Source organism: Crotalus tigris, unplaced genomic scaffold (assembly GCF_016545835.1).
Source record: "Crotalus tigris isolate CLP2741 ecotype Arizona unplaced genomic scaffold, ASM1654583v1 scf7180000017641.3106099, whole genome shotgun sequence".
Lineage (NCBI taxonomy): Eukaryota > Metazoa > Chordata > Lepidosauria > Squamata > Viperidae > Crotalus > Crotalus tigris.
In genome coordinates this window covers 24,647-48,176 of record NW_024096535.1, presented here as the reverse complement: position 1 = coordinate 48,176, position 23,530 = coordinate 24,647, and the positions used below count along the sequence as shown (strand labels likewise).

The window sequence follows — 23,530 nt, the reverse complement described above, 5'->3', positions numbered from 1 at the left end:
GCAAAAACCTACCCTATTCTGGCTGGGGAATCTGGTACCCTTCAGGCGTTCTTCTTGGGGTTGTGCCTTTCGTCGGCCCAGGCACACAGCTGCAATGTGCCCTTGTTTACCGCATGCCCGGCAGGTAGCGGAGCGGAACTTGCAGTCGGTTCTCCTGTGGCGACCTCCACAGCCGATGCACTTGAGCGGAGCCGAAGAGCTTCCCTTCTGGTTCTCTTCCCTCGCGGGGTGTAGACGGTCGACTTCCTCGTCCGGATCCTCCTCGGTGTTTCGTCGGACGTCTTCCTGGTGCACGGACGCACCCTCTGCACTGTTTCTGATCGGCCGCATGTTTTTGACGGCGCCGCCTGCTGCTTCTTCTGCGGTGACTTCCCTTAAGGCGTCTTGGAAGGATAATTCTTCCTTTGCGAAAAGTCTCTGTTGTAGCTCGCGATGCCTTAACCCGCACACGAATCGGTCCCTCAGTCGTTCCTCGAGGTCCTTGAACTCGCAGGGCTTGGCGGCCTTCCGTAACGCGGCGATGTATTCCTTGGCTGACTCACCGGACCGTTGATCCCTTTGTTCGAAGGTGTGGCGCCATGAGATAACGGACACCTTGGAATGGAAATGCTCCTTCAGCAGCTTCTTCAGGTCTGCGTAGCATACAGACTCTACTGGGACAGGTGCTGCAAGGTTTTCTGCGATTTCGAAGGCGTCTTGGCCGCAAATGCAAAGCAGGGTGGCCGCCTTCAAGCTATCTTCCCTCACTTGGTTTGCCTTGAAGTAGTTCTCCATTCTGGATACGTAGGACTCCCACCGCTCTGGATGTGAGACGTCGAATTCCGAAAGCCTTCCGATTTTCGCCATCTTCGGATCTTCAGGAGACGGGTCTATCAGCCAGCCTACCCCCGAATGCGCACCGGATTGGCGGGCAGCTGCCGAGTCGACGCCGTTCCTCTTTCGCCGCTCAGGACTCCTTGGGTAAGCTTACACTTCTTCCTTTCCAGGTAGTGCAAGGCATCCCACCTTCGTCGCCAGTGTTGAGTCCGTGGCGGGAAAACAGACACGAGAAGCAGCTGGAGTTCTCAGTTTCATTTATTCAGCGTTCAGCTTACAGGAAGATGGCTTCAGCCTCGCCCAAACGCCTCGCAGCCTCTTATATAGGCAACTCCCGGGTAAATGGGTTACTTTTCCCGCGCCAGCACCCGCGCATGCGCACGGCGCTGGCAACAGCCTGTCTGGTCCCGGGCAGCTTTGCACCTGCCCGGGACTGCCTGCAAACGCCCGAGCCGTTTGCAAGGCTCGGGACATAACAGGAACCTTTCAGATATTTCGTATTAAATGGGTAAAACAGGCGTATGTAAATAAGGAAACAAATCTTTTCTGATATGGGTTCTCATTAATGAGGGACATAAAGAAAGCTGCAGGTATGAATTTGTAATCTTGCTGGGAAACAGCACCCATCCCCTGCCTATCACTTGTAAAGCTTAAGGAAGTCACCACTGCCAATCCACCGAATTATCACGCACTGCTAACAATTCTCAACATTTTAATCATAGGGAGCTATGAGACACCAACACTTCCCTCAGCCTTATCCAGATCCTATTGATTTAAATGGGAGCCCATGACTGACATCAGGGGCCTGTGGGTCATTGCACATGAAGTCTCTGTTGGGGGAAAGGAGTTCAAGTGACAATGGACTGGAATACATTGAGGCAATGACACCTTGAATAAAATGAGCTTTACGTGACAAGGCTGACAACTGCCTTGCAGCCCTGTATATCTTCACCATTTCTGCATCCAGTAGGCATCTTTCATTGCCATTCCCTCTTGAAAGCTATTTAAAAGGATACCCCTGAAACAGCACAAATAACATCTAATCGCATGACACTGCTTTGGATTTCCAGTTCAAATTGAAAACGACCTGTACATCTCTATACTCAAACAATTTGCTTGAGATTAAAGTAATTGGATTCCATTTGTTTTGAAAATTACAGCCTAAAGCTAAAGATAAAACAAAATGCAAACAAATCTCACATTACCACTCCATCAGGTTTATAGATCTCTCTCCCCTCCCCATGTGTACAGAGCAAGAAAGGCAGAGATGTTACAATGAGCAGGTGTATATGCAGACGTGCTGTTTGTTCCTCATCTTATGCTACCCATGTTCCTCAGGGCTCAAGTCACATGCAATATGGGATTAAACTTGTAGCCCTGGGACACAAGATTCCTTTTATTTAATAATGTACAGATAGTTCTTATTTACCTGGCAAATTTAGTGACTGCAGTTATGACGGTGATGGAAAAAGTAATTTTGCAACCAATCCTTGCATTTACAACTTTCACAAGTTAAGCAAAGGAAAGCTAAAGTAAGATTGTAAGCCTGGTTACAGTTACGCTTAGCAATTGCTTCAACTTAATGATCAAGTTGCCAATCCCAATTGTGATCACTAAACAAGGATTACTTGTAGTTGAAGTTTAATTGAGCATCCAGATTAAGGGTCAATAACAAGGTTTATTCTGCTTCTTTAGAGCTAGTTCTAGTTGAGTTCCCACAGGACACCTGGATATTTACATTAGTTGTCTAATAATTCATTCTCCCATATACACCATTCCAGTTAACAAACTATAACGATTATCAACATAAGTTAAAAATGCAGACAAGAGAACAGAGATATAGATAAATCCCAAAGAGTTTACCTCTTCTCAAGCTCTAATTGTGCCTGTTGTGTATGGAGGGCCTAAAGAAAACACTTTATCAAATATATTAAATAGAACAAGATGGAAGTGCAAGTAAAGTAAACCAAAACCAGGCCAAAGAAAACAGAACAACAATATATATCCAATTAAGCACATACATTGGCACATTGAAGCCACAAATACAGTAACACAGTATCATGAACGCTACATTTTTTAAAATGTGTTTTGCTCTCCTCCAAGAGCCCAGGGGAATCCTCTCTTCCAATTTCCTGGGACACAATGGATTTAGAGATAGGGATTGTTCCATAGTCATTCATAGAAAGTGAGCTTCTAGAGCTGAGAAGATTTGAATCTGGATGTCTCTGATTATATACCAACACCTTACATCACTACACCCTACTGGCTCTCACTTAATTGAAGGATGCTATCCATGAGTAAGCATCCTGCGCATGAGAGATCTGAAAATACTGCAATATATTCTACTTCCATCCTCTCCTCCCATCCAATCATTTAAGGTTTGCTGTGGGAGCTAAGAAAAGAAAACCCTTATCAAAAAGCAGGAAAATGTGATGCTAGCTGGCTGTTTTTAACAACCATTCCTTATGCACAGCTCTGAATTAGGATGACCAGCTCCTAGCTGCAAAAAAAAAAAAAAAAAAAGAGATATTACCATTAGATGGCAGCAAAGAGACACAGAAGATTTTAAATCTTTCTTGCCATCTTATGGTTGTCTGGAATTTTGCAGTTCAATTCTTGTAACTCTGCTTTGAACAAAGTGCCTTAGAGTTCTCTTCCTAAATTTCTGCAGAAGATATTCAAAATGCAGCAACAAAACCCAAAACCCAACTATCTTCAGATGGGCACAGCACATAATCTTTTGTTTACTGATTATATGATATTTAATAAAAATTGATTTGCCTTTAATATTTCAACACAAATCAAATACAACTCATTTTTTTTAAAAAAATCCATTTCTTTTCTACAGCTGATAGACACACGCTTCTAGCCACCATATACAGGTAACCCTCCACTTAACAATAGTTCACTTAGTGACCGTTCAAAGTTACAACAGCACTGGAAAAAGTGACTTATGACCATTTTTCAGTTACCATTTGTGAAGCATCCCCATGATCACGTGATCAAAATTCAGATGCTTGGCAATTGATTCATACTTATGACCATTGCTATGTCCCAGGATCATGTGATCACCTTTTGCAACTTCTGACAAGCCAAGCCATTGAACAACCGGATTACTAACTGATCAATTACAGTAATTCACTTAACAACTGTGGCAAGGTAAAATGGGGCAAATCTCACTTAACAAATGTCTCACTTAATGACAGAAATGTTCGGCTCAATTGTGGTCATAAGCCGAGGACTATCTGTATTACAGAACAAAGAGGTGACATTTCACCTTCTCCTCTCCAAGGATTTTACAAATGTCTCCAGTTTGTGATGGCTGCAGCACCTCTCAAGGACAGGTGGGAGGTTGACAGCCCCATCTACGGAGATGGCTGTCCCAGAAAGTTCAGAAGAAACGCCTCCGTTAGCCACTTGCAATCCCCAGATAAATTTCTCTCCACGGCTCCAATTGGATTCTTCAGCTATATAGAAAGCTAAGAGGATACAGACTGAAAGACAAGCAGAAAGCCGGGATGGATAAATGAGGAGAACGGAGAGAGGATTAAAATGTAAGCATTTTCTTATTGAAAGGCAAGAATAAGGCATCTTCCTTTCCAAGGGACAGAATGGCACAGGAGAATATGATCAAGGGCGAGATTGACTGTGATGGATGCAGCCGGGAGAGACAGAATAATAATGCTGTGCTTGTGGCATTTGAATTCAACAAACCCCCTTGTGGGGAAAAAAAAGGGAACATCCTTTCTAAAACAAATCCCGAGACATCTCTAACCCCAAGGCCAGTAACAGCACCCTTCCTCAGCAGTAACCCAGAGTAAAAGCTGCTCTGGAGCTATCTATTAAGGATGGCAGGAACAGGCAGGCACCAGCGGGAACGTGACCTCTCTCTTGCCCCCTTGTGCCCTTTGCATCTCCCTTGTTAAGTCTTTAGCGCTGGCCATTTCTTATAAAAATAAGTGTATCGGCTGTGGTGCGTGATTGTGATGTCTCGTTGTTGCCTGGAAGCAGATGCGCCAACTGAAATCCAGAGAAACTCCCACCTTCCTGAAAGCTTAAAGGCCCACACCTGGAGGACGTGTGCTCACCAATCTATGATGAGCTTAATGCTCTGTTACTTAGCATATGTGCAAGTAGGAAAGTGCCTACAGCAAGGAAACTTCCTGACAGTGAGAACAATTAACCAGTGGAACAACCTGCCTTCAGAAGTGGTGAATGCTCCAACACTGGAAGTTTTTAAGAAGAGACTGGACAGCCATTGGTCTGAAATGGTATAGGGCAGTGGTGGCGAACCTATGGCATGCGTGCCAGAGGCAGCACTCGGAGCCCTCTCTGTGGGCACGCACTGTCGCCCCAGCCCCGCCTCACATCATGGTCCCCTCCTCACCAGCAGTCCCCCTGGAGGAGAGTCGCCCCCGGGTGCGGCCCGCATGGAGCAGCGCAGCCAAGGACATAGCCAGGCAGCAGGGACAAGACTCCACTCTCATACCCCATAGTGTGCAGATGATGCTGCGGGGTGCGGTTGGAAGGCGTGGCTGCCATGGTGCTGCAGGGCTGCCTGGGTGATCTGCGGTGGGCCATGGAGGCGGTGCATGGCCCAGTGGGCGGGTGGGGGGCGGGCAGGGGTGGAGCAGGCAGGGCGGGAGGCGGAGCAGGGCAGGAGGCAGGTTTTGGGCACTCAGTCTCTAAAAGGTTCGCCATCACTAGTATAGGGTTTCCTGCCTGAGCAGGGGATTGGACTAGATGTCCTCCAAGGTCCCTTTCAACTTGATGATGATGATGATGTAAGAAAAATGAAGAGATTGATGGAAATGAGCCTGGGAAGAAAAGATGCCGAGCTCTTTAGGATACTTAAAGCCAACCACAGGGATTGAATCTCAGTTAGAAAGTAAGATAAGGTCAGCCAAATCAAGTGACTTTCAAGTGGAACAATAGGTAAAAGCTACCTATCCTAGCCAAGAAAATGAAAAAAGTACATCAACTCTGGCAAATAAAATTGACAATTAATAATAACAATAAAAAAATTGAGGCATGTATGCCAAAAAGAAATTAGCAGAAGAATTAAAATCCAAAGGTGCTTTTTGACAAAGCCCAGTTGCCTTTTGAAAAAGCACCTTTGGGACAACCATGACCTGGATGACTGAGAATCTCCATGGACATTTAGCAGAAGAGTAAGAATTTCTTTAAATGTTTAACTATATTTGGTGTGGAAAACAAGCAAGCCATTGAGAGGGATTGGGCTATTAGATAGTTAAAGCAGATAAGAAAAGTACAGAGGAACTGAATAAATCCTCTGATCTGTCTTTGCTACAAAAGACAGAACAGATACTTGAGCTTGTATTGATTTTCCCAGGGAGGGAATTAGAACAACTGAAGCAAATTTATACAAGCAGCAAAAAATATTGTAGAACACTACTTGAGAGTAGTGTTGCTGGATATCCACTTAAGTGTGTTCAATGAAAGCATGATTTTGGCAGTGCATTTTGGTCATATTTGCCCAACAGCCTGTCAAAGTTACACTTTATGGAAAAAAGAAAAGGGCAAGTTCAGAATTACATTGGATTTAATTTACATTTCAACAGATTTCATCAATTAAATATATTTACCATGTTTTCTCATTATGTGATACATTTAATAACTTTTCTCTTCTGCATAAAAATAATTACAAATGGGTGTCCACCTTCTGAGGGGGTATATTGGGGTTTTCCAGAATTAAGCGTGGTACTGTACTCAGACATTTTAGCAAGATATTCTTCTAAGAGGGATAAAACACCCTCATCTTCTTAGTTATGGCCCCCACTTTACGGAAAAGCATGACCTTTGAAATTCATTCAACCCTCATGCAGTTGGCTTTTCATAAAATAAAACTGATTTTGTTCGAAGGGGGGAAAAAAACAAATCGTACCATTTTGAATAGTAGAAAAAAATAAAAGATAGGATTAATTGTAAAGTAAAGTGAGAAGAAAGACTGAAGGAGGCTTTAACAGTTGCTCTGAATAACATGTGGGAACATGTGGGAATAAACAGAATGTCATGGTTCCGACAGATGAAACTCTTCAAAAGAACTTCAAGGCATTGTTTACCTTAAAGGATCTTTTATTTGAGTAGCATAACGTCGGCACTACATAATCAAAGCCAAAAACTGAATTCCTCTCCCCTAGGCACATAGTATCAAAGCACAATTCCCTCCTCCAATTAATAGTCATAAATCACATTCCCCAATTAGCTTGAAGCAGCGGTCTTACTCTCCAGCTCTCCAGCCCACCAATTCTTTATCAACTCTGAGTTCAATAACCTTGATTCTCACACTAAGTTTAGTGTTGTTATGTTTGGCTAAACTCTCATTCACATCCCCCCTCCCAGCATCATCTAATTCTAAAAGCGAAAGAAAAAAGATGGCTACATTTCCATCTGTTGTCAATGCAAAAACATCTGATGTTAGCAGCGTTGACACAGGAGTGCTTTGGCCATTCAAGTTTCAGCTGGCATGAAGTTTGAAGTTCTTTGAGAGCAACAAATAAGTTACCAAGTTTACACAGGAGGAGAAAAAAAAGCCCACTTCTGTTTATGATTTGGAACAAAGTGAAAGAAAATAAATTTTAGTAAAACTCAGCATGCCAAATGTAGCAGCAACTCCAAGGAAGATTGGCTAAATCACCTTAGGACTGCCACAGTAGGGACTGGTCTTTTTTCTTGTGTAGAATTAGACATGCACTGTAGCAGCTGTTCTCTGCCTAGTGGAAAATATACAGATTCTCAGATGGAAGTAAGGGAGGGTAGAGTCCTAAAGCCCTGAACAGACTGAATAAAAGCATATACAAAGCTATGGTGTTGATCGACTCAGTGTCATTTGATCAAAGCAGCAGAGAAAAGTAATAGAAATAATCCAGATCAAATTCATCCATAAGCTTTCATTCGGGTAGACAAGAAAGAATGTGCATCTTTATCTTTGCAGAAGGCTTAGCTGGCAATCCCGCCACGACTGGAAGCATCATGTAAGGATCAGAGTCCTTCCACACTAATATTTTGCACTATTTTTCAAAATCTGTTCCCAATCTGATTAATCCGAGCACGTCATCTGTTTTGGGAGCTGGGCTAATTCATCTCTGAATCTGCTCTGCTTGACTGAAAATAACAGGATGACTATTACTTTCCCTTGAATCAATGCAGTTTGGCTGACCTTGCAGATGGGCCATTTTCCCATAGGTGCAAACCCTTGCTTAACCCTGTCTTTAGCCAATCATCTCCTTTTCCCTTGACCTCTGCACCACATACTCCAAGATCGTGCAATATCCTGTTTCTAGAGCATCTCACTTTCTCCAGTCTTCATTTAGAACTTCATTTTCTGCTCCTGCCATCTAGGCACCATGGCAACATGCATCCATGCTTATAGCTACCTAGATGCAAAATGGCATTTCTTACTGTACAAGCTATAAGTGTTTTCTTTTTAATGTAACAGAAGAATTGCTGTACTATAAATGGCAGCTGGGAAGTCAGTGGGGGGAGAGGGAAATGTCTTTTTTTTTTACAGTGCACCTTTCCATGCACAGCTTCCCCTCGTAGCAAGTGTTCTGGTGGAGGGAGGAGGCAAAAGAACAGACAGATGCACACAAATACAGGGAGTGAAAAGAATAAATTGGCAGAATCTCTCTGTCTGGATAATGTCTCTTGTGCTTATTAGTTAGCTGAAGGGAAGACAGGCTCCTGATGTTCTTTCTACTTTAAGGTCTGCAAAGCTGATTGTGGATCATGTAAAAAAAAAAAAAGGCTTTCTGAGGAATAATGGGATCAGATGCTACTAATGTGGAAATGCCCTCAGTCATACCTGGGACAGCTCCTTCAGGAGAAGAAATGCTGACCTTTTAGGATGGTAAGGAATGATTCAGCAGGTCTGAACTAAAAAATACAGAGTCCAGAATAAACAGAGTTGGAAGGGACCTTGGGGATCTTCTAGTCCAACTATCTGCTCAAGCAGGAGACCCTATACCATTCCAGACAAGTGGCTATCCAGTCTCTTCTTAAAAGCCTGCAGTGATGGAGCACTCACAACTTCTGAAGGCAAACCATTCCACAGGTTAATTGTCAGGACATTTCTCCTTAGTTCTAGGTTGCATCTCTCCTTGATTAGTTTCCATCCATTGTTCCTTGTCTTGCCTTTCAGTGTTTTGGAGAATAGGTCAACCCTTTCTTCTCTGTGACAGCCCCTCAAATACTGGAAGATTGCCATCATATCACCCCTAGTCCTTCTCTTTGTTAGACTGAACATACCTAGTTTCCTCAATTATTCATCAAATGGTTTTGCCTCCAGATCTCCTATCATCTTAGTTGATCTTCCCAAGAATCCTGCAAGGATGTTCCAAGTGGAATAGAAAGGTGTACTATATATTATCTTCTTCCAGTCAGAAAAGAAAGAAAGAAAGAAAGAAAGAAAGAAAGAAAGAAAGAAAGAAAGAAAGAAAGAAAGGAAGGAAGGAAGGAAGGAAGGAAGGAAGGAGGAAAGAAAGAAAGAAAGAAAGAAAGAAAGAAAGAAGGAAGGAAGGAAGGAAGGAAGGAGGAAGGAAGGAAGGAAGGAAGGAAGGAAAGAAAGAAAGAAAGAAAGAAAGAAAGAAAGAAAGAAAGAAAGAAAGAAAGAAAGAAAGAAAGCAAGCTGGTGCAGGAATCATAAACAGATGTTCCTAGCTGGCTAGCTAGGAACTTGCATTGCAAAAGTATAATCTATGCAATAAAGTCTGGAGATTTCTTCAGGAAGTGTTCCATTCCACAAATTGCCCTGAATTTCTCACCCCTTTCCCTCAAAGCTGTTCCAATTATCTCATTCTTAGTCTGGAACAGAAGTTTTTACATAACTCCCTTCTTTTCCAATGGTTGACTGGTTGTGTTTTCTGGTTCAAAGCTAATTGGGAACATGTGATGGCTTCCAAGTCTAATGTGAAAAGAGAACATTTTGAAAGGAATCAACATGGAACTAAACACCATGGCTGTTAGATAACAAAAATATTACAGGGAGTGGAGTGGGGAGAGACTAGAAAGTAAGATATGTGCAATACTTCATCTCCACAGTAAAGCATATATTTGCATAGCTTCATTTAACCAGTATAAGTTTGTAATATATAAATGCAAAATTAATCATAATTTCATGTTAATATGTCTCACTTCTCCTTCACCCCCATGCAATGCCCATATCATGCCTAAAAGAATAATCTATGCATAAGTATAGATCAAAATGATTGGAACAAGGATCGAGTAAGAATATGGAAATAATGACATGTCAAAACCATATCCAAAGCATACCTGCTATCTCCTGTATTCTGCTGTAGTTCTTCAAAATGAGCCTCTTCTTTTCTGAACTTTCCTTAAATGGAACCTTCTTTTTCTCCATTTTGCACAAATGACGATTAGAGTCCAATCTAATTAGAATCTAATCCAATAACCACTGTGCATGCATTAGCCTCACTTATGGGTGCACTAACCTTACACTAACTGTATTTTGGCACGCATTAAATGAGGCCTGGAATCAATTTATAATTGGCATTAAATTGAATATTGCACTGGTCAAACTCTCACTAATCACTACCTACCTGTATAAACATTTAGCCCAACTTCTGAATATCTTTTCCAAGGCCTTCGTTTCTGCTCCACTAAATGCTAGTCAGTCTCATATTTCTTGCCTAGTGGTTCTTTTACTGTTGATAGTTAATCCCAAAAGTTAGAAACTATTCAGCACTATCCTCATTGGGCAGTTCTATGGCTGGTTGCTGTCCCTATCGTCATTAGTTTAATTTTCTTTATAAAGGTAGTTCTCAACTTACAACAGTTTGTTTAGGGACCACTCAAAGTTATAACTGCACTGAAAAATGCAACATGACAGTTTTTCACAGTTACCATTTTTGCGGCATCCCCATGGTCATGTGATCAAAATTCAGATGCTCAGTGACTGGTTCCTATTTATGACCGTTGCTGTGTCTGAAGGTCATGTGATCACTTTTTGAAATCTACTGACAAGCAAAGTCAATAGGGAAGCCAGATTCATTTCACACCGGGTTACTAACATATCAACTGCAGTGACTCACTTAACAACTGTGGCAAGAAAAGTCATAAAATAGGGCAAAACTCACTCAGCAAATGTCTCCCTTAACAACAGAAATTTTGGGCTCAACTGTGGTCGTAAATCAAGGACCGCCTGTATTTATCTCATTTTGCACTGTGCTTCTCAACTTTCCTTGCTACAGCTGGAGGATTATTGGCATTTTCAGTTGTCAAAGTAATAGCAGCATAGCCTGGGTCATTGACATTTTTTCTTCTAGTTTTAAAACCACATTCACATGAACACCATCTTCTGGGACTCCCATTTTCCTAAGGACACTTCACACTTTGATACAGTGTGATATGTTCTTAGGAAATATGCCTTTCTATACAATCAGTGAAGTGCACATTAACTGTCAGATGTTAACAACCAAAATGGCTCTGAAGCTAAGCTCAAGAGGTTTCTTTATTGTTAACTCCACTGTACACAAGAATCTCGTCAGACTGCCTGCTTTCCGCTGGGAAAACCTGATATAGACCCAGTGGTGGGATTCAGCCAGTTTGTACCACTTTGGCAGAATTGGTAGCTAATTTTTTGTTGCCTAGGCCCAGAATGGACTTCCAGAAGCGGCATCCACACAAAGAACCAGTTGTTCCCATATCTGAATCCTACCACTGGTTAGGCCCAAATGTTGGATATCATATACCAGGCATCCCCCCCAACCTGTGGGCCACAGCCCACTATTGGGCCTTGGCCTAATCGCTACCAGGTCCTGTGAGTGGCTGGCCAGGCTGCGTACATTTGTGCAAGCCTCATTGCGGGCACTTGCGGCCCGACTCACGCGAGCATTGCCACGAACATCGTGGGCGCTTGTGTGCGCACATTGACATGCTCCTGCCCCTCCCACAAAATCATCTTCTTTTCCCCCCCCTCCCTCCCGCTCCAGGCCACCAACCCAGAAAGGTTGGGGAACTTTGTCCTATATAGTCCTTGAGTTATGACCACAATTAAGCCAAATATTTCTGTTGCTAAGCAATACAGCTGTTAATTGAATTTTGCTCCATTTTATGACCTTCCTTGCTACAGTTGTTCACTGCAGTTGTGAAGTTAGTAACACAGTTGTTAAGCGATTCTGGCCTCCCCATTGATTTTGTCTATCAGATGGTCACGCAAGGACTTGGGTCTGACTTGTCTAAAGAAAAGAAGAAATAGGGGAAACATGATAGCAGCATTCCAGTGTTTGAGGGGCTGCCACAAAGAAGAGGGGTCAAATTATTCTCCAAAGCCCCAGAGGGAAGGATGACAAAAAATGGTTGGAAACTGATCAAAGAGAGAAGCGACCTGGAATTAAGGAGAAACTTCCTAACAGTGAGGACAATTAACCAGTGGAACTGCTTGCCTCCAGAAACTGTGGGCGCTCCATCACTGGAGATTTTTAAGAAGAGGCTAGACAGTCACTTGTCTAAGATGGTATAGGTTCTCCTACTTGAGCAGGGGGCTGGAGTAGAAGACCTCCAAGGTCCCTTTCAGCTCTATTCTATTCCTATTCCTACTAACTTAAATGATCCCGGGACAATGCAATTGTCATATATACATGCCAGGTGTCAAGCCCCTGAGTTTTGATCATGCGACCATTGGGATGCTGCGATGGTTGTAAGAGTGAAAAAAAAAATCATGTCACTTTTTTCAGTGCCGTTGTAACTTTGGTCACTAAATGAATGGTTGTAAATCAAGGACTACCAGTACTTCCTCCCACCTATGGAATCCAGACTGGAAACTCCCCTCAATGAGACCTCTTTCCTTTCAGCTGATGATCTCCCCACAATAACATTTTTTTGTATTCTTCATTTTCTCAAATATCTAGCATGCATAATGTCTTATGTTCTTCTGCAACAATCTAAAATGATGCCTTTGCCATTGGCACTAAAGTGATCATCTGCCTCCAGCATCTTTGTAGATTGCTGCTCCCTATATATAGATACCTGTTTGCTGTAGCTGGGCAACCAGGATGACCTTCACACCAGGAGGTTTTGGATTATATATTCATGCCTGACTCCTGACTTTTCTTTGCTTATCTCTCCTTGGAACATTCTGCACCCTCCCTATGGTGCCACAATGAGGCAGCAATTATGCACATTTGAGGTAGGGACAGGTAAGTCGATTTCTTGGCTTCTCAATCTCTAGTACCATCTGTCCATCAGTCAAGAAATAGCAGCATCAACAGAAGGACAGGCAAGGGAGAAGAAGAACCGCAAAAACCACCCCTCTCTTCATCCATGCAACGCTGCAGAAGACATGTTCAGCCCGAGACCTTGAAGAAAGGAAGATGGCTGACAGGAGACATGCTGGTTCAGATGTCCTGTAAGGAGCAGATTGTTTTCCCCAGCCTTGTTACTTCAGGCTTCCATCTCCAGGCACCAAGGATTGTTCACATGAGTGATTATCTTTTTCCCAGGGTGGCAAAGGTATAGAGTAGTGGTGATGGTGGTGGAACTTTCATGCCAGCTTAGCCCCGTCTCAACAATGATCTACCTAAAAGATGGAGGCTCTGTTGTGAGGCCATTTCCTCAGCAAATATTAAGGGGAGCATCATCATTGTCATGCCCCCAGCATATAATTTATGTATGCAGGTAATCCTCGAGGTATGAACCTAATGGAGCCTGCCCATTAGGCTCGTAAGTCAAAAAATTTGTCAAATGAATCAGACTCAATTTTACAAATTTTTAAAATCAAATTCATTAATTGAATCAAATGGGTCATTAAATGAACTTAGATCTGACTTACTATTTCCTCCGATTTGTTAATTGATTGCTGCCATTGTTAACTGAACTGAGAGACTTTTCCTGCCGACCGCCCATCAGCTGTTTAGAGTGCAGCCTTGGCTCAGGAACTAAATTGCCTCCAAGCAGGCTTGCAGCCATTGAAATTGCTTTTTAAAAAAAACCCCACTTGTTGCTAGTTAGCTCAGGCATCTTCAGCTGCCCAGAGGGGGGTTGGGTGGTACTTTACAGAACTCTCTGATTGCAATTGCTTTTTTCAAAAAAAAAAAACTTGCCACTTAAGAGTCTTCAGCCAGGCACCCAGAGGGAGATGGGAGAGGAATTTACAGAACTCTCGGCTTGCAACAGTAACAGAGATGGAAGGGACCTTGAGGTCATTTAGTCTAACTCACTGCTCTCACGAGAGTATTTCTGATAAATGCCTATCCAGTCTCTTCTTAAAAGCTTCCAGTGATGGAGCACCCACAACTTCTGGAGGCAATTTAAATTTAAAACCTACAAACTACAGTAATATACACTAATTTCCAAAATAAAAGCAAGGAAACATGTTATAAAATGGTTTGTGTAGATATTGGCTAGTATTTCTACAAGCATTTTCAAGCGAAATGTAAACAAACTTTATATTTGCAAATTACTGTACTTACTAACTCAATATTTTGCGAAGTATAGTTCTTAAAAAGAAGCAGAGCAATTCCCAATGTGCTTACAAACAGACAATACAGTGCTATAGAGTAACAAAAAAAAATACTTTAAAATACTTATAAAGCAATTTTAGCACTCCAGTCCTCAAGCCCAGGCAGCAGGAGATCCTCCACGCAGTGCCAAAAAACCAAAAAACAAACTGGCTGCAAAAATCACCATATCTTGTTTGGCCATATGACCAGGGACAAACAAAAACAAAAAAACCTGCCAGCTTTAGAAAATTGCATTCCTAACCTGAACAGCCCAGGCAAGTCACAGAGATGAAAATGGCCACCGCTGCAGCAGTGACTGAATCCAAATCACATGGCTACAGAGGCATCTTTTTGGTCACAGTTTTGAATTTCTAATGTAAATACCCTTTCTGAATAAATTTGTTTTTGTGAAAATTTGCTAAATAAACATTCGGACCTGGAGGGTTACCTGTTGTTCTCTGGCCTCCTGGCTGGAGCCAAATGCCAATCTGTATTGTTTAGCAGCTGACCTGGCCCTTTAAGGGTCATCTACCCATCAACCCTCATTCCAAAACAAGTACGTCCTGGGAAGCCAAATTCCATTTCCTTTACTATTTGGAGGAAACAAGCACCAGGAAGAATCCAGCCTAATCTATGGCGCATCTTCACCTGAGGACAAAAAATCCACATCCCATACACACAGCATCGCTGGTGAAATGTAAATTTATCTATACTTGTTCATTGTTATGTTCACCAGAAACTCAACACCATTTATTTTGTATTTGGGTTCTTAATGGTATGTATGTCTATTTTTCCCAGTTTTACCCATCCTCTTCCTTTAATAAAGCAACCAGATCTACACATGCAGTCTGTTTTATTGAGGATAGATGGGTTTAGCTGTATATCAAGCTGCACACAGAGTAATGTGTAGCAAGGACAGAACAATCATGGTATGGTGTTCAGGCTTTGTGAATGAGTCCTTAGGCACAGTTCATAATTTTATGGTCAAGCCCAGCAAGTTTAAGTGTATGGATACCCACCCTCTCAAATTTATCATGGCAATCGGATCTAAATCCTAGTTTTAGATCCTGGATGACCAACTATAGTTATATACAGTATCTGAACACCAAGGCATAAGCAAAATATTAGGCACTTTTATTTTTAATGGTTCTTGTGATTCTTTTAAGCAGAGTAGACAAGTAGTGTCTTTTTGTGTTAGCACAGAGGTAGGAAACATTGGGGCCAGTATATGTCATGGTCACTCTCGCAAAATGCCAATGATGGGGGCAGCCTGTTTATAAAATGGTTGGCTACAGAGTGCAGCCTTTCACAAACACAAGCCATGAAAGGTAAGCTGATGAGGTTGCTTTCCTCATAAAGGTTCGCCCCATTTTACAACCTTTCTTGCCACGGTTGTTAAGTGAATCACTGCAGTTAACTTAGGAACAGGGTTGTGAAGTGAATCTGACTTTTCCACTGACTTTGCTTGTCAGAAGATTGCAAAAGGTGATCAGATGATCCTGGGACATTGCAACTGCCACAAATATGAGTCAGTTGCCAAGTGTCCGAATTTTGATCAGGCTCTTGATCTGCTTGCGGATGGAAAGGTTGATTTCCAGACATTTGTAGGAAAATGTCCGCTTCTTGTATTTGGACAGGACAACCTCCCCAGTCTCCTGCTTCTCTTTCAGCAACACAATTTCCTTGGCTAGAGTTTTGTGGTCACCCAGGAGGTCATTCAGGTGACCCGGGCTTCTTCTATGCTGCTGAGGACTTTGACTTCATTCACCAGCCAGTTCTTTACCCATGAGGCGGCTGCTTCAAATCCCCCGTTGTGAATGTCTTTTTGTTTTGCAGCTGCTTCTTGGTGTTTCTGGAGAGCTTCCTTTAAGTGCTTGTTAGCTGCAGCAGCTTCTGCTTTCCGTTGGAGGATGATGGACTCTTTTTGGAAGTCCTGCTTCAGCTTGACCAATTGCCGCTTGCGATCCCGGGACTTCAGCTGAATGACTTTCTTGTCCTTCTGCTGCTTCCACTGCCAGAATTTCTCAGCATCTTCTTTCATCTGGCTAATCAGCTGAATGCATTGGTTTTTCATGGCCTGGATCTCTTGGTGGCATTTGGACTTGGTTTGCGCACTGGATATTTTCATTTTCATCAGCTTAGATCGTTCCTTCAGCTTCTTTTTTAACTCTATTATCTCCCTTTCCAGCTCCTGCAGACTTCTCTGGGGATGTTTGCTTAGTTCAGTTTGAGTGACATCTTTCTTGGCCATCTGAAGGGTGAAGACCAAGTTTTACTTTTCATTCTGGAGTTTGGACACCTCTCTTTCCAGGTTCTTGATGTTGATTTGGGACTGGCACTGGATGGATGGGTTCCAGCTGGTGGTCACTCTGGGAGAGCTTCCAAGCAAGGGCCTCCTGGAGAGTGAGGACTTGGTTGAGTTCTAGCAGCTCCTTTCACATCTGAGCTTGCTGAAGAGTGTGCTGAGCAGCAAAGCTATCTGAAGACTAAGGAGCCTCCAGGTCTACTGCAAAATGTCAGAAGTGGTTTCTGAGCAACACCAGCAGCGTCTTCTCCGGATGCACCCCCATCAAAGAAGGATTGGTGGAAGGAAATGAGAAGTGAACCAGGCGACCCGTTTCTTTTTTAGTGTGTATAAATTCATTTTCGAATGTATAGATTTTCTAAATAAAGGTTTGCAACACACACAAAAAATAAAATAAAATCATAGAGTCTATATCCTAGATTATACCTAGTAAACTTACAAACACTGCCATCTACTGGCTGAATATTTCTGTAGCTGTTGCAATACAAAATACATTCCAACATTTATTCCAACCCCCCCTCCCCATTCAACAACTACTCCTTATAATATTTTTTGCTCTCAGTTCTGTGTCCTGTTTCTTATGATTCTTCTTGCCCTTTTTCTTCCTCCTCTTGTTCTGGCTGTCCTCTCATCTGGTGCTGCTTTGCAGCTTCAGCTTTGGCTCTCCAAAGAGCTGGCACTAGGGCTGCTGGGGTTATTGGAGCTGATGGGATTCTGGCTCTGGCTGGGCTGGGGCACCAGGGTGGCAGCTATAGTCTCTTTTGGATTCTCCTTCCCATCTCTGGGTTAATGCTTTGCTAGCAATATAGGACAGACATTTAGCTGGGATGCCTTTATTGCTTCTGTTGTATCTCCTGATCAAAACCTTGTGTGGCCTGGTTTTTTCTTTTATTCTACTGGGCTAGTCTTTCTCAGTTAATTTCTTTATTATGTCAGGACCTCTGTGTCTAAGCCATCTGTGCCATGTGTGAATGGAGTTTGAATGATTCTGGGAGTTGAAGTCCACATGCCTTAAAATTGTCAAGGTTGAGAAACACTGCACTAAGTAATAGTGCTGCGACATGAAAATCTTTTATTTCTTCTCCTATACCTCTCAGGCGTTCAACCATTTCCAAGGCATGCCTTATGTCATCCTGCATAGCCTGGCCTTTCATCGGTTTGGTTTGGAATAGTTTTCTAATCCAATACAGTTCCTTCTCACATTTCTTCAGCAGTTTCACATTTGCATATATGTATGATTTGATCATCTTCTGTGCTAAGAGAGATTGTGCTCTGAGCTTTCTAAGCTTTCTCTGTCCACGCATCTGAAGGGTGCTCTAGCTTGATTTATACATTTCCACGTACCTTCTCTTATTAGCAGCATTTTCATCTTGAATTTCCAAGACTGATAGTTCTAGTTTGTCAGATTTACAAATGAAATCTTTATTTCAGCTTTGTTACTGGCCATATTCTTTATTTATTCTGTCACAGTCTTCTTTCTGTTGCTGTATCTTGCATTTATTTTCTGTAGCTGGCTATGACTGATTTTGCTCTGTTCTGTGCTGAACTTTACATTTTTCCTCTAATCTGAGCTTATATTGGGTTTATACTGTTCAGGCATTCTATTTTATATAATTTATTTATTATATATAATAATCCTCTGCTACATGGGAAGCAATGGACTGCAGCCATCTGCTAAAGCACTGGGAAAAATGGCTATTTTTCAGTCCTCTGCTATATTAGCAGAAATAGAAAAAAAAATTGGCAAAGAATTGAGATTTAACGTTTGTTTTCCTCTGATGTATTTTTTTTCAGTTTGCAAAGACATTTTGATAGACAGGGCCCAAGACTAAGAACTGGGGTTGAACAGTGGCGTGAGGGCGATCTGGCTGCAATATCTGTTACCTCGCTGATTGCCAGACTTGATCCGACTGATCCAGCTGGCTAGCAGATGTTCTTTTCCTCCTTTATCACTCATGTATGCCCTGCCCAAAACTTGGTGAAAGAAGGAGTGTAAAAATCTTGTAAAGGGTATGCAAGGAGAGTTGTGCTGTCCTGCTAGAACTTCTAAACAAGTTCAACTCAAGGGTTGACCACCAACAATGGGACAGCACCTTCTATATGCTGCAATGGTATGTGGGAATAACCTTGGGAGACAACAGGAAAAGCCACAGCCAAGGGATCAGTTCCATAAAAGGCAGCTTAGCCTTCAGCAGGAATGTGGGCATGGCAATTGTCAGGAAATTTTTTGAGTTGTGAAAGGCGATGGAGAAGAAATATACCTTCAGACTTGCAGAATTCTATTAATGTAACTTTAAAATAAAATATAATTAGTTCATCTGGGCATGCTTCCCCTCTGGACTGCCTTACAAGGCTGATAACCATAAGGGCATTGGGGTAGCTATTGCTTCATTTTGACCATGGGAGCAGTACCTAGCTGACCTTGATTAATATCCTGAAGCTAAAGTTAAGCAGGACTGACCTCATTAAGGGACGGATAGGAGACCACCAGAAAAAGCTAAGACTGTAGCCTAGACTGGGAAGTCAAAACACCACCACCACATACATTTTGAAAGAAAACAACAGCAACCCACTGTCAAAATTCCATGGACATATCCACAAAGTCACTAGGAGTCCATGAGATACAATAGCTTTATAATTAGCTCATATAAACTGCCTACCCATTCACTTCTATGGCAGTATGCTTTGAGGCCACAAGCAATATTTATAATACTGACTATGAGAGGTGAAAGCACTATTACACTTGCTTCTGCTAAGCCTTCCCCCCTCCTCCATTATTATTCAGAATCTTTGCTTCAAGGGGAAAGCTTAGTTCCAAATCCTCTGTTTGGTGTGTTTGACAGGAGTACAAAATTAAAAGTTAATTAGAGTTCAGACTAGGCATTGATACAGAATTATAACAAGATTTTCTAGCTTTGTGGGTGACCAGTCCTGTAAACAGAGAAGGTAAGTGAAGGATATGCCGACAACCAAAATGCAGTACTAGAAATTCTACTTCTCGTGACTGTTTCTAGTGGTTTTTCAACTGCTTTTATTTATTGCTATTGTGCTATTATTTTCTACCTTTGTGCATTCATATCTAGCCAAAATTCCAGTAATGGGATAAATATTAAAATACATACAAGGAAAATATTCAAAATCCATTCCTAGCAAATACAAGTCAGGACCAACAAAATGCAGCAATGTTCACTAGTTGGTTTTGTCGTGGTGAGTTTTGTCTCTTGACTTGACATGATTCAGGCAGCTTTGTTTTAGGGCAGGGGTTCCCAGCCAGGGGACCTTGTACCCCCTGGGGGTGCGAGACGATATTCCAGGGGGTGTGAAAACTTGGGTTTTCAAAATTATAGTGCAGTGGTGGCAAACCTATGGCATGCATGCCAGAGGAGGCATGCAGAGCCCTCTGTGGGCATGCACACACGCCATCGCCCCAGCTCCACCTCCCCCAGCAGCCCCCTTCTCACCAGCAGCCTCCCCGGAAGAAAGTCGCCCCCAGGCATGGCCCACGCAGAGCAGCGCAGCCAAGGACATGGCAGCCAGGCAGCAGGGACAAGAGTCCACCCTTGCACTCCGTCGCGCGCAGATGATGCTGCGGGGCACGGGTGGAGGGCGTGGCCAACACGGGGCTGTAGGGCCACCTGGGCAATCTGCGGCAGGCCGTGGAGGTGGTAGGTGGCCCTGCGGGCAAGCAGAGTGGGGGACGGGACAGTTTTTGGGCACTTGGTGTCTAAAAGGTTCACCATCACTGTTATAGTGTATATGCATAATTTGTTGCCATTATTTCAAACTTTTGTAAGATGTGCGAGAATATATCAGAAGTATTCTAGGGGTGCAGGGTATAGAAAAGGTTGGGAACCACTGTTTTAGGGCATGAATAGTTTCTTCAGATTTTATGAGATTATGTAAAGCAGAGAAGGGAACTAGAACTTGGCCCTGATCGGAAACGAGGGGAATCCTCCATTTCTAGTTTGCCACCTGTTTACTCCTGGAGTATAATTTGGAGCTTCAGCAGAGTACCTTACAGAGGTGAGCAGCCTGTGGCCCCTAAGATGTTGGCACAACCTCTAGAACAGTGTTTCTCAGACTCTGCAATTTAAGCAGTGCGGAGTTTAACTCCCAGAATTCCCCCAGCCATTTGTTGATTGGGAGAATTCTGGGAGTTGAAGTCCACACAGCTTAAAGTTGGAGGGGTTGAAAAACACAGCACTAGATTTTCTTCCTAAATCCCCTCTGACCTGCTTAGGACAATCCACTTCATTAGCAGTGTGGTGGTCTGCTAACAAAATTCAGCCTGGTTTCAAGCAAGCATTTCAACTTCCAAACTATCCCTGATTTACTGCCAACGTTTCCAGAGATGCTTTGGGTCCCTAATTTCCCACCTCTGTTTGACAAGACAGAGCGAGCTCCTGCTGATAGAGCTAAAAGGTGCAGAGATCCAAAGATATGAACTGTTGATGATTTAAAAAGGAGTGTTTTATAAATGCTGACAATAATAATAGCGATAATACTAATAATGATAGCAAGGATTATAATAAGCACATCTCCAGGATGATGATAGTATGGTGGCAGGATGAGGACTCCTACTAATAATAATTCTGATATTTAAATTCTGGGAGAAGATGTTGGCCTCCTAATTAGATGTTGCCAAGAAGAGCCAGACTAAGCAAAGTTACATTTTTTTAATGGGAAACAGATCAGTAAAAGTCAGCTTCACAGCAGGAACTAGCTATTCTTTTCCACCAGAATATACTTTTAATTTCTGATGTTGGCAATACTGCTAATAAAAAAAAAAAGCTGTGCACTACTTTGGATTCAATTCTAAAAAAGTGTTCCAGAACAGATCAGAGTACAAATGTAACATCTGTCTTTAACTCCTTAAAACAGCTGCATCTGTGTTATTTTGGGAAAAGATGCAGTTGCTTTAATAAAGATTCATATCCTTTGTACTCCAAAATACTTTAATGGAACTCAATATCAACCATTGAACGACCCTAATAAATAAATAAATAAATACATAAATTGGTTAATTTAATGACTGAGTCCATTCTGTTAATCATTCCCACTTTACAACTAGGCAGAACATTGCATAAAAAGAGCTTAAATTCCGAATGCATTCAGAAACAAAAAAAAATTCAATGTATACTTATTCAGGTCCCAAGAAGGCTGCCAAATCATTACACCAGTGGTTCTCAACCTGTGGGTCGGAACCCCATTTGGGGTCGAACGACCATTTCATGGGGGTTGCCAAACAACGCAGTCCGCCATTTTTTCCCCTTTTCCTTAGCTGTGCTATTCCCTTTTATTCTACTGGCTTTTGAAAGCCAATAGAATAGACTCTCTTGAATAGAGTTTAATTCTATTGGCTTTCAAAAGCCAATAGGAATTGTCCAGGCTGTCTCTGCCTTGCTGAGCTCGCCAAAAGCCCCAGTCTGCAAACGGTGCTGCAAGTTGTCTGCAGTGAAGGCGAGCTGTCTGGAAGTTTCCACCCCTCCCTGCTGAGCAACTACTAAAAATGTAAGTAAAAGAGGGCCAGGGGTGGGAGGTGGGAGGCCGATGGGCACAGGGAGGGTTGCTGGTGTGCGTGGGGCCCAGCGGGTGCCTTACCTCCCTTGGGCTGGGCCAGCTGGTGGCCCAGCCGGTGGTCACCCTGCTCCATCTCTGCCACTTGCCAGCTACGCCTCGGCCGGCACAGGGGGTGGCACCACGCATGCGCGGCACTCCCGGGCAGGCAAAGTCCTCAACTTATGACTGGTTGGGTAGTCCTCAACCTACGACCGGTTGGGGGTCGCGGCATTAAAAAGGTTGAAAACCACTGCATTACACACAGAGAGAGAGAGAGGGAGGGAGGGAGGGAGGGAGGGAGGGAGGGAGGGAGGGAGGGAGGGAGAGAGTTCAATCTTGCATATTGAGAAAACTTTAATACATTCTCTTTTAAAGCTAATAAACCAAGCCTATATACATAAAAAGAGGAACATATAGAATTCCCAACCTTTCTAGCTTTGTGGACTGGAAGGGGAGGGGGAAGGGATGGTTCCATGTGAGCGGCGGGCAAGCGTGCCCATGCAGCTCCAAAAAAATTTCAGGCGGAACGGTTCTGAACAGCTCACGGCCCAATAGTGGGCCACAGCCCAGGGGTAAAGAACCCCTGATATAGACAACACAAGGAAATTCTTACACAAATAAAATCAGTACAGCCCACCTAATTAGTTATTCTTTCCCACCTTGAATAAAATCTTAAGTTTTAGCATATACTCACTATGGAAAGGATCATCTGGGTTCCCTGCTTGGATATTTGTCAGTAGACCTTTCTTGTTCCTTTTCTTTTTCCGCTTTTCTCTCTCTGAACTCGTACTCTCAGTGCTGTAAAAGGTAGAAGATAATTGGAAGCCAGCTTCTGACTTGAGAGACTGAGGATTGCTTTGTCCGAGCAAGGGCAAAGCTCCAGCTTTGATGTTTTGAATCAGCCAAGAAAAGTTGTTTAAAAAGATCCAGCCTTCAGCTGCCTGGAGTTGGCTGGAAATGAAGCCTGCTTAAGAAATGCAATACTTAATTTCAACCCCTTCATCTACTTTGGCCAGGTTTCTCTCTGGACCACAGTTCTCGTGGCCTGATTGAAATTTTGTCCTCCTTCTTCCTTTCTCCCACTTTTGCCAGGAAAACAAGCACCAACTGCTTCTCCTTCTATGGGCATGGATATTCAGGATCATTGGGGTGATTGGGGAGAGATCTAAAGCTGCCTTTCTTCCTGTCACTTAGGCTAGAAGAGGAAACTTGGTAGAACTCTTACCAATTCCTTCTGGTTCAAATTTAAAAAAGAAAGGGAAGATTCACTTTTCCACTGAATCTGTTAAAACAAAACCAAGAAGGAGCCAGCATTTTATCATTCTGCTATTGAACCCCCCAAAAATCAACCTGACCATTGAAGGAGGAGAGT

At 42.8% G+C, this 23,530-nt stretch overlaps 1 long non-coding RNA gene across 1 annotated transcript in view; it reads right to left on the bottom strand.

Annotated features, from left to right (window-relative positions):
• LOC120304601 overlaps window positions 1-23,022 on the bottom strand; it is a 36,828-nt gene extending 13,806 nt beyond the window's left edge. The window contains exon 1 of the long non-coding RNA XR_005555766.1: window positions 22,853-23,022. This is a non-coding gene — a long non-coding RNA (uncharacterized LOC120304601). The remainder of the gene's footprint in view (window positions 1-22,852) is intronic.
• Window positions 23,023-23,530: the final 508 nt, after the last annotated feature.